This window comes from Macaca nemestrina, chromosome 7 (assembly GCF_043159975.1).
Source record: "Macaca nemestrina isolate mMacNem1 chromosome 7, mMacNem.hap1, whole genome shotgun sequence".
Classification (NCBI taxonomy): Eukaryota; Metazoa; Chordata; class Mammalia; order Primates; family Cercopithecidae; genus Macaca; species Macaca nemestrina.
Genome location: NC_092131.1, coordinates 19523466 through 19535913, shown reverse-complemented (window position 1 = coordinate 19535913; position 12448 = coordinate 19523466). Strand labels below are relative to the sequence as shown.

Sequence of the window (12448 nt, the reverse complement as noted above, 5' to 3'; positions counted from 1 at the left end):
CATCTGCAGTACTATATAAGACACAGTGCCCTGAAATATCCTGCTGTTATTTTTTTTTTCAGATGAAGCAAAATAAAATTGCCTGTTCAAAAATAATGTGGAAAATGAGGGTTTTCCTACACATTTATCTGACCTTCTTTCTAAAATAAATGTAACAGGAAAATGTATTGCTGACTACGCTAATATATCAAGCTACGTGAACTCCATGCTGAAACTTAAAGATGATCAAAACCCCAGACAATGGCAAGTGCAAGTTGTTGGGCCCCATTCTGAAACTTAGATTTTAAATCTATAATTTCTTGTTTTACCACATGTATTTTCAGAGAATGCAAGCAATAACTTTGAAGACTGATCATGGAGGGTTTTCTGTGATTTATATTTTACAAGAAGAAAATCAAGTCTTCCCTAATAAGGGCTATAAAGCCCAGGTTGTATGCTCAGATCCAGGAGAGCAAACGACTTAGAGGCATTGATACAACTATGCTTTCAGGCATGGTGGCAGGGCTACTGCAATTTGGCACTAAGTGGCTTTCACAAATGCTTTTTTAGCTCGTTTGCTATTTCTTTTTAAAATATAACCAAATACTTCGTTACACAGTTATAAAGAACTATAGGTGAGAAATACCAGAAAAAAAAAAGTTCATTGTCACAACCATCCAAGAAATGCAAATTGAACAATAGGATGCTGTTTTTCATCTCTCAGATCAGCTGAGATTAAAAAAGATGTCCAGGGATGTGGGGAAATGGGCACTTTCATGCTCTGCTGGCGGGAATGCAGATTAGCACAAGTCCTGGGGAGGGTGATTGGGACATATGGATCAAAAGCCTTAAGAAAATGATGAAATGGTATATGTAATAGTGTGAAAAAACACTCTCGGTTCATTGCTAAGTGGGAAAAAAAAACGTTACAGCCGGGGCAATGGCTCATGCCTGTAATCCCAGCATTTTTGGAGGCCGAGGCAGGTGGATCACTTGATGTCAGGAGTTTGAGGTCAGCCGGGCCAACATGGCAAAATCCGGTCTGTACCAAAAATACAAAAATTAGCCATTAGCGAGACATGGTGGTGCACACCTGTAATCCTAGCTACTCAGGAGGCTAAAGCATGAGAATCACTTGAACCTGGGAGGCAAAAGTTGCAGTGAGCCGAGATCATGCCACTGCACTCCAGCCTGAGTGACAGAGCAAGACTCCATCTCAAAAAAATAAAATAAAATAAAAGTTACCAAGTTATACAATCATATGTTTGTAATATTTAAGCATACATTCTGAACAGATATATATGAAAATATTATTATCTCAGAGGGTAGGAAGAGGGATGAGTATTTATAGTTTATTTACATGTTTTCTAATGTATCTGTATCCAACATAAATTACTGTTTCCATCATGAATTATTATTTCCATTTAAAAAATGACAATTTGCCCAATTATCAATAGAGTTCTCATAGTAAACACTGTCTGGTGTCTCCTTTTCCCAGGTTTATATTTACTGGAGTAGACTTTGGAGTGTTTAAGACACTGAAGGGAAGCCAGTGGGGCTGGGCAGTTGTGGGTAAGAAAGGGAATAGCCCCAGATAAGTGTAGACAAAGTTGGACGATAAATTATGTATTCCCACCTTTGAAGCCATGGTAGTGTTTGGATTTTATTCTAGAAGCAATGGACTACCATTTCAATACAGAGCAAGGAAGAGATGGTGATTAGATTATAAATTTTTGTTTTGTTTTGTTTTGTTTTTAATTAATTATTCTTGGCTTCTGTGGAGAGAAGAATGGAGAGAGGTAAGATTAGAAGCCAGGAAGATCAGTAAGACTATCATAGAATATGATAGATGAGATTAAAGTATTGAGAGTGTAGTTGGAAAGAAGTAGAAAGATTTCATTTACTTTTTTTTTTTAGTGAAAATGACAGGACTTGCTTATGTGACAAGGTAGGAAAAAAATCAAGGATATCTCACACATTCGTACCAGAAATAACTCTGACAGTTACTCCTTATGGTGAAATTGAGAAAGATAAACTGTGCTTGTTAGTTATTAGTTTTCAAATCTTTCTACTGAAATATGCCATTATCGTGGGTTGGATGGTGGCCTCCCAAAAGATATGTCCACGTGTTGGAAAAAGGTTTGCAGATATCATTGAGTTAAGAATTTTGAGATGAGGAGATCATCCTAGACTATCTGACGGGCCCTAAATCCGAGGACAAATATCCTTATAAGAGAGGCAAGAGGAGAGTACACAGACAGAAGACGAGGCAGCAATGTGACCATAGAGGCAGAGGAGTAATACGGCCACAAATCAAGTAATGCCAACAGCCACCAGAAGCTGGAAGAGGCCCAAAACAGATCCTCCCCTAGAGCCCCAGGAGACAGCACAGCTCTGCTGGATTTCAGACCTCTGTCCTCCAGAACTTTGAGAGAGTCCATTTCTGTTGTTTTAAGCCATCAATTTGTGATACTTTGTTATGGAAGCTACAGGAAACTAATACAGCTATTGATATGGTTCGGATCTGTGTCCCCACCCAAATCTCATGTCAAATTTTAATTCCCAATGTTGGAGTAGGAGCCTAGTGGGAGGTGATTGGATCATGGAGGCAGATTTCTCCCTTGCTGTTCTCATGGAAGTCAGTGAGTTCTCATGAGATCTGGTTGTTTAAAAGTGTGTAGCACTAGCCTCTTCTCTCTCTTCCTCCTTCTCTGGCCATGTAAGACGTACCTGCTTCCCCTTGCCTTCTGCCATGATGGTAAGTTTCCCGAGGCCTTTCCAGCCATGCTTCCTGTACAGCCTGCAGAACTGTGAGTCAATTAAATCTCTTTTCTTTATAAATTACCCGTTCTCAGGTAGTTCTGTATAGCAACAGACTAATACAGTCATTGATATAAAAACCTGCACAAGTATTAAGTATGCAATTTAATAAATTATCACAAAGTGTTTATTACTTTTTCCCATTAAAAAAATTAATTAGGCAAATTTTCAAACATACATAAAAACAGAGTAATATAATGAATAATGTGATATTCACTAAAAGTAATATAATGAATCTTCATGTGCCCAAAACCCATTTTCTTTTTTTAAATTATTATTATACTTTAAGTTCTGGTATACATGTGCAGAACATGCAGGTTTGTTACATAGGAATACATGTGCCATGATGCCAAAACCCGTTTTCAACAATTGTCAACACATGAGCAATCTAGTTTTATCTACACTCCCACTCACCACCCTGCCACTGGATTATTTTGAAGCAAATCCCAGACATCATATTGTTCCATCTATAAATACCTCAAATACATCTCTGAAAACAATGTTTTCTGCTGGGCAAGGTGGCTCTGGCCAGTAATCCTAGCACTTTAGGAGGTCAAGGCAGGTAGACCGCTTGAGGTCAGGAGTTCAAGACCAGCCTGGCCAACATGGTGAAACCCTGTCTCTACTAAAAATACAAAAAAATTAGCTGAGCATGGTGGTGTGCACCTGTAATCCCAGGTACTCGGGAGGCTAAGGCAGGAGAATCACTTGAACCCCGAGGCAGAGGTTGCAGTGAGCCAAGATCATGCCACTGCACTCCAGCCTGGGTGACACAGCAAGACTCCATCTCAAAAAAAAAAAAAAAGTTTCCTTTTTTAACATAACCAAAATATGATATATCACCTAAAAAATTAACAAAATATTTTAATAGCAGATATCTATTCAGTATTCAAATTTCCCCCAATTGTCTGATATTTGCTTTCTTTATTGAGTTAGTTTGCTTGCAACAAGATTTAAACCAGGTCTATACGCTGCATCTGGTAACATATCTCTTGTTCTATGAATTTCTTCTTTTCTTCTTCCCTCTAAATTATTTGTTGAAGAAACCAGGTCAGGTTGTTTGCGTTGTAAAACTTTCCAGATTTTAATTTATCTCTGAGTATCTTTAGTATGTTCCTATCTTCCCTGCATTTCCTGTAAATGAGAAATTAGATCTACAGCATATTCAGGTTCAATATATTTGGAAAGAATGCTTCGTAGGTGGGATTTTGTACTTTACATCTTATCACCATAATGCCTGGGTATCTTTTTGTGTGACACTGAGATTGGCTAATGGTTTCATTTGTTGTCAGCCTGATCTACCTACTACAAAGTTCCACATTTGCTTTTCCCCTAATTATTTTACAACTATTTGTGATCATCGTCTTGAGCCATTTTTGGGGGTTGCAAAATGATAACATTTTAATTCTACTCTTTTGGCATTTATTAGCTGGAATTATTGTATGATGAACTCTCCTTTATGATCTATTCGATTACCTTGAGGTATAGTCCAACCACAACAAATAGGATAAGTGTTCAGTTCTTTCCCTTTATGTACTAGTTGTCGGAATAAGTAGTTGGTTCCCTAGCATCCTCCAAAGGTGACTAACAGGATTTGTTTTGTTTTACGTCATTAGGAAATAATGAATTTTACTTTGGTTATTATTTTATTTCTTATTTTTTGGGTTCTGCCCAGAAGACACAGTATGCTATTTCCTTGGCTGAGTCTCCTAAGAGTCTATGTCAGCCAGTGTCTAGCAGCCCATTCACATTTAGAACTATACATGGATCATTGGCCCCAGCCCCTGTTAAAAGAGAGGAGGAGACGGAGGGTCAGAGTGGCCTGATAATTTGCCAAAATCATTCCCGTGGTTAGTAGCAGGATCCAGGTAAGAGCCCAAATCCATGCTTTTCAACTGTAACCTAACTAAGATGCTAAGCTATTTAGATTGCTACATATTTTGCTTCCAGATGCAGAGTAGCCACAATAATTGCAGTAATAAATATATTCATCTGGTAGATAAAAAAGTAAAATTTGAACGTCTTGTGGTTATAGGTAGTACTTCTTATTGTGGTTTGGCCAAAAGAACTGTAAATAACAATTCACGCACCAAAAAAGTAATCTGAGTCAATTGTTAAATCAAAGGATTTGAGTTTGGTTAGGAAAAAAAACACTTTGGCACTGAAAAGAATGTGTTTTGCTTACATTTTAAAGCAGAACATGAAATAGCCAGACTAAAAGAAAGGTTCTCACAGTTAGTTCTACTCAGCTTCTATTTCTATTTTAATTGTATTTAAAATTAAATAAATATTTGTTTGAAAGTAATTTTTAAATTTTAATTTTAAAACAAATTTAAATTATTTTTTATTTTAAATTAAATTATTTTAATCTAATTAAATTTAAAAGGCTTTAATTTTATTAAATTTAAATATTTTTATTTTAAAATAAGTAGTAATTTAAATTTTTAAAACAATTTTTCAATATTACATACAATGTAATATACAAATCGGAATTCCCATATTCATAGCTCTTTATTACAGGGATTCGGATAGGATGTAGTTCAAACTATATGCCCCTCCTGCCTGAAATACAGCCAATGATGGTGAAGTGTAATGTGATACTCCTGGGGTTGTAAGAGAATCATTAGCTATTTTTCCTAGAGCCGGATTTATAAAGTAATTTCAACATCAATTATTGGGCATCGGTTACAGTATTTAAGAACAAAGTCTGGAGTCTTTTCACATACAAAATTGTATTTGAAGTCAACATTTGTCCTCTAATTAACCTGTTATATTTTACTATATATGATATGCATGCTAGTGGAGTTGAAGGAACTAGAAAATTTTTATTTGGAGATGATTAATAATAACAGTTTTTTCATCAATTTTACTCACTACTAAATAGGTAAGGGAGTGGATGTCTTCTTCGTGACTCCATGCAAAAACCAATGTGTGTGAAATACAGTAAAATCTTGAACAACATGGGTCTAAACTGCAAGAATTCACTTACATACAGATTTTCTTCCACCTCTGCCATTCCTGAGATAGCAAAACCAACTCCTCTTCCTCCTCCTCCTCAGCTTATTCAACATGAAGACGAAAGGGATGAAAACCTTTATGATGATCCACGTCCCCTTAATAAATTGTAAATATATTGTCTCTACTTATGATTTTCTTAATAACTTTTTCTTTTCTCTAGCTTAATTTATTGTAAGAATATAGTATATAATAATATAACACACAAAACATGTATTAATCAACTGTTCATGTTATTGGTAAGACTTTCAGTCAACAGTGTTAGTAGTTAAGTTTTGGGGGAGTCAAAAGTTAAACACCGATCACTGACTGCACAGGGAGTTGGTACCCCTAACTCCTGCAGTGTTCAATGCAGGGTCAACTGTACACTGACATATACATACACATACACGCACACACACACATACACACACACACACACATACATATATATTTAATTGAGACAGAGTCTCACTTTGTCTCCCAGGCTGGAGTGCAGTGACCCAGTCTTAGCTCACTGCAACCTCTGCCTCCCCAGTTCAAGCAATTCTCCTGCCTCAGCCTCCCAAGTATCTGGGATTACAGGTGCATTTCACCACACCCGGCTAATTTTTGTATTTTTAGTAGAGATGGGGTTTTACCATGTTGGCCAGGCTGGTCTCAAACTCCTGACCTCAAGTGATCTGCCCGCCTCAGCCTCCCAAAGTGCTGGGATTACAGGCGTGAGCCACAGTGCCCGACTCACTGACATATATTTTGAGTCAGCAACGCCACAGGAAAGAGAACTGGGATCACTTCTTCCTCATTCTTTTCCCCACGCATCCAGGTAGAAATGAGGAATATACATGCACCTTTGCATTTCCAAATAAATTTATTTTTATTTATATTTTTTATTTTTTTCTTCTATAACCAACCACCTAACCTATTTTTATTTCTAGAAAACTCTGATTCTTTAAAAACAGTATTGATGTAAAATCTCTTCCCTTCCCCTCTCCACCCCAGTATTCTTCAGTCCTTTAGCAGTTATGCTTTTCTCATGGCCTATGTGTACCTCTCTGTTTCTTCTCTTTGTTTTATTCCCTTGTCTGGTTCAAAATTCCTGGAAAAAGTTAAGCAGGAGCCATCTGTGTCCCACGATTAGGAGGGTGAGTCCTGTAATAAAGCATTGGTTCCCAAATCTTGGAGTTTGTTTAAAATTACACACTCTACTCATCATCCCACATTTAGTTATCCAGATCTCCAAGGTTAGAGGCCTAAAATGCGTATTTATGGCGAGCTCCCCAAGCAATTCTGATGGAGAGAGTTGAAAAACAGGTACTAGGGAATCACTCTTATGAAGCACAGTAGTTATTCTTGACCATAGACAGAGCACACATTTCACTTTTCCCACCTATCACCATTAAACAAAACCTAACCAAACATTTTTACCATAATCTTTAATTCCATCCACAAACCCTTAAGAAACTTTAAATCCTGGTGCCTAAATTATAAAACTATTATTTGAAAGAATATTTACCTTTCAGGAAAAAGTCTCTGCTTCAAGCCATACCATTATCACATACAATGCTACTTTGTATATCACATACAATGCTACTAACATCTGGGACAGATATTTGCACAAGTTAAGGCTCTTGCAGTTTCAAGTATCAGAAAACCCAACCCAAACTGTATTAAGCAGACAAGAAATGTATAGGCTCACATTACTGAAAAGACCAAGTATCATTTGTTTCAGCCATGGCTTGATCCAAAAGACTCAAAATATTTCAATTCTCTCTCTCTCAGCTGCGCCTCTTCTGGGCTGGCTCTGTTTTCAACAAGATCTTCCCTTGAGGTTGCAAGGTGCTTTGCAACAGTTCTACGTCTCATTTTCCAAAGGTCAAATTCACCAGGGAAGAGTCTTTTTCCCTCTGTGGTCCTAACACAGGTCTTCTTACATGTCAATGCTTCTGACTGGGTCACATGCCCGACATTAAACCAATGACTGTGCCCTAAGGAATATGATGCTTGATTGGCCAGGTGTGAATTAGTAGCTCGTACTCTCTGCTGGAGGTATAGGGGTGGGGTCAACACACATAGACCAGCTGTGGATCTAGGATGGCTCTCCAGAAAGGTACTGGGTGCTGCTACCAAAAAACCGACACTAGGTAGTCCAAAATGGCCAATGTCTTCCCCAGTATATGGTGATTGCAAGGCTATTTTGACCAGGAAACACTAGTAAGTTGCAAAACTGAAATCCAAACCAGGATTTTCAATCGTCTTATGAACATCACCATACATATGCCCAAAATGAGATATTACGGTCTATTCTAACAAAATCAAAGCACATTTATTATCTCTTCCTTTCCCTTTGTCCTTCTGATTTTTATATCCAGTTTTAAACAATGTATCGAACAATATTAAAAGGCTAAAACTAAAAAAACAGAATGTGAATTTAAAATGTCATTAAATGATGATGACACATTGCATACAGTAATTTTGACTTTTGAATAAGGAAACTTTTTTTTACCTGAGTGTCATCTGAAGCTTTCCAGACTTCAATATACAGAGTCCTGAGGTGCATAATAAACAGAATACCTGAAAACATAAAAACATACCAAGCAAAATCTGAACACTTAAATATTCATTATACATAAGAAAATGAAGAAATTATCCATTACGTACAAAGAATTCCTGTAAATCAATAAGAAAAAAAAAAAAAAAACAGAAAATCGGGCAAAAACCTGGAAATTTTATTTCACAAAAGAGGCTATTAAAATGGACAGTATAGGTGTGAAAAGGTGCTCAACTTTATTAGTCCTCAAGAAAATGCTAATGAGAAAACCATAATCTGCTACCACTATTCATCCAACAGAAAATAATAAGTGTTGGCAAGTACAGATGACCCTTGAACAACATGGGGGTTAGTGGTACCAACCACTTGCTCTGTCAGAAATATGCATATAACTCTTGGATCCCCAGAAACTTAACTACAAACAGCCTCTTGTTGACTGAAAGCCTTACCAATAACATAAACAATTCATTAACACATATTTTGTATATTATATGTATTATGTGCTGTATTCTTATTAATACAATAAAGTAAGCTAGAGAAGAGGGAGTGTTACTAAGAAAATCGTAAGATAGAGAAAATACATTTAACATTCAGTAAGTGGAAGTGGATTATCACAAAGGTCTTCACCCTCATCATCTTCACAGTGAGTAGGCTGAGGAGGAGGAGGAAGAGGAGAGGTTGTTCTTGCTGTCTCAGGAATGGCAGAGGTGGAAGAAAATTCCCAGGATTTCTTGCCCACTACTGTTGAGAATGCAAATTGATACAACCATTTGGAAAACTATTTGGCAGTCCCTATGAATTTGGACATATGTTTATTCTATGTATGACACAGCAATTTTACCCCTAGATATGTAATCAAAAAATATGATCAAGAATGTTCATTAGAACACAATTTGTAGCAGTTAAAAACAATAAAAGCACCAAAATGAACATCAGCAGTAGAATGGTCCATAAATTGTGGCATAGTTGCACAATTTAATATTCTTGATCAGAATGAACAATTACAAACAACAACATAGGTGAATCTCACAAACATAAAAGTTAAATGAAAGAAGCTAGACACAAAAGAGTACATACTGTATTATTCCAGTTATAGAAAAGTTAAAAACAGACTGAACTAATTTATCCTATTAGAAGGCAAGATACCAGGTAACCCTGGTGAAAGGACAGTGATTAGAAGAAGCAAGAGCAGAATTTAGGGAGTTTGGAGATAATCAGTTTCTTGATATGGGTGCTAATTACACCAATGTGTTAAGCTGGTGAAAATTCAGCTAGCTAGCCCTTGTGTGTATTTTTCTGAACATGCATTACACTTTAAAAGTTTAAAATAAAAAAGGAAGAAACAGTTAAGTCTCCAGCCTATCATTTCCTTCTATTTCTAATTCCCTTGCTGTTTTATAAAGTTGCATTTCAATGTTAAAATACTTGTTCTGTTTTAACAAGCGGTGGGTGGTTGGTGTGATTTCTCTATAAATGATTTGTATAATGGTTTGGGAAACACATAAATGTTAGGGGTGTGTATAATATTTTTTCTCCTAGAGATTATATTATTAAATCATAGTACTTTTATTCAGCTTTATTTTATCTGTGTAGCACAGTGCCAGGAAGCACTCATAATTTCCATCTGCAGATTATAACACAATTGATTCCTGTGAAGATCACAGCTATTGAAAACATTAAAGTAAAGCAAGAATCAGGCATAGCTGCCATTGTTGATCCTGAAATATTATTTGAAATAATGAAGAAAGTCTGAGGATATCTGTTATTCTTTCTTATATTATCACTGTTTCCCATGAGTAGTCTATGTTTAGTAGACATAGAATAACTAGTGATCGGGTTTTCATAAAAATCTCCATTTTGGAACCCAAACACCAGCTTCCTCCATGTGAGCTCACAAGTGTTTAATCCAACCAGAGCTCTTCTCAATATTGCAGCTTCCTCTGTAAATAAAAGTGTTCTTGTACTTTTCTTTACACTAGCAGAGGCTAGATTAACATTGAGGGTAGACAAGTTATCCTAATAAGCAGCATTCTATTATTCAGAATATGGAGTATGTGGACTGTGCAAAGCCACAAAAAAAAATCCAAAAGAATATAAAAATTATGAAGTGATGAGTCAATGGGTAGACGTTTGTAAAAAGACAAAACAGCCAAGGGCATGCATCAAGCAGTAAATCGTTTGACTCTGAGGTCTCATAACAAACAGGCAGTGGGGAGATGACTCAATTGAGTGTTCCTTGATGTCAAAATACAGATAGTCCCCAACTGTACAATGGTTCAACTCATGATTATTTAATTTTTTTACTTCACCACAGTGTGAAAGCAATGTGCTCAGTAGTCAAGTACTCATGCAACCATTCGTTTCTAGGATAACCAACACTTTTTTATAAAATGGGCTTAGTGTTAGATGATTTTGCCCAACTGTAGGCTAGTGTAAGTGTTCTGAGGACATTTAAGGTAGGCTAGACTAAGCTGTAATGTTTGGTAGGTTAGGGGGATTAAATGCATTTTGACCTAGAATATTTTCAACTTAAGATGGGTTTATCAGGATATAGTCCCATTGTAAGTTGAGGAGCATTTGTATCAGGAAAGCAACAGTTTTTCTAACCCATAAAGTCAGAAAAAAAAAATACTATGTTTTCAAAGTTGCTATGCTTTATCTTCATTAGTATAGTATGAAAATTTTTTTCTTTTCTTTTTTTTTTTTTTTTTTTTTTTTTTTTTTTTTTTTGATATGGAGTCTCCCTCTGTCGCCAGGTTGGAGTGCAGTGGTGTCGATCTCAGCTCACTGCGCCCTTCGCCTCCCTGGTTCAAGCGATTCTCCTGCCTCAGCCTCCAGAGTAGCTGGGATTACAGGCGCACGCCACCATACGAGCTAATTTTTTAATTTTTAGTAGAGACGAGGTTTCACCATGTTGGCCAGGATGGTCTCCTTGACCTCATGATCCGCCCGCCTTGGCCTCCCAAACTGCTGGGATTACAGGCGTGAACCACCAATCCCGGACGAAAATTTCTATCTTTTAAAAAAATTATTATGGCATTATGTTTTGAGATTTCTCAGAACCACAGACCAACTTTTAAGATAAAATGAGACATTAAAATTTGTGTAAACAAATGGCCCTGAAATTATCCACTGAGGAGCGCTGTGGGCTCTTATTTGGTGTTTCAAGGGGGTTAGAAAAGGGAGAAGAGAGAAGCACTCAGGACCCTGCCAACCCCAGGACACCTTTAAGAAGTAGAAATCCACTTCTGTTTTCATAATGGGCTTCTACGTGGGCTTTATTTGAAGAAAGCATTCAACTATTTAAAAAGAAATAAAAAATTTAAAATAGGTAATTCAGGCAGGGCACAGTGGCTCACGCCTGTAATCCCAATATTTTGGGAGGCCAAGGCAAGTGGATAACCTGAGGTCCCAAGTTCGAGACCAGCCAGGCCAAAATGGTGAAACCCCATCTCTACTAAAAATACAAAAATCAGCCAGGTGTGGTGGCAGGCACCTGTAATCCCAGCTACTCGGGAGGCTGAGGCAGGAGAATCGCTTGAACCCAGGAGGTGGAGGTTGCGGTGAGCCAAGATCACGCCATTGCACTCCAGCCTGGGTAACAGAGTAAGACTCTGTCTCAAAAAATAAAATAAAATAAATAAAACAGATAATTCATCTGGTCCAAATATCCTCGAAGCTGATAAGTGTACAATTAAGGAAACTGAGGCCTCAGCAGGTTAAGTGATTTGCCTCAAATCCTAGAGCCACCCACGGACAGGACTAAAACTGGAATTTCCACTTTCTGATTCCAATTTGAATGGTTTCTCCAAATACGATGTGTCCATCAAAGAGCTCTTGCAGTTCCAAAACAAGGAATTGAAAATCTTGAGTTTGATGTTATTGAATGCTTATTTATCCAACTTATATAGATTTTTGTTTACCTTCAGTGTTGAAGTCTTTGATACAGAGACCATCTGCATTTTATTTTATTTTATATTTCTAAATTTTTTTCACTCTTCACAGAACTCAGTCTACCATCTGCATTTTAATAATGCGTGGCATGTTGCATGAAATAATATAGATAATAGACTCAAGGGTAAACTATTAAGAGCCCACCTCCTG

The 12448-nt window shown here is 37.0% G+C and overlaps 1 protein-coding gene across 1 annotated transcript in view; it reads right to left on the bottom strand.

The window, feature by feature from the left end:
* The window catches only part of LOC105467586 (potassium two pore domain channel subfamily K member 10), a 165324-nt gene extending 156956 nt beyond the window's left edge, over positions 1-8368 (bottom strand). Inside the window, exon 1 of the mRNA XM_011717307.3 lies at positions 8300-8368. The gene's annotated coding sequence lies outside the window, so the exon portion shown is untranslated. The remainder of the gene's footprint in view (positions 1-8299) is intronic.
* Between the last annotated feature and the right edge of the window lie 4080 nt (positions 8369-12448).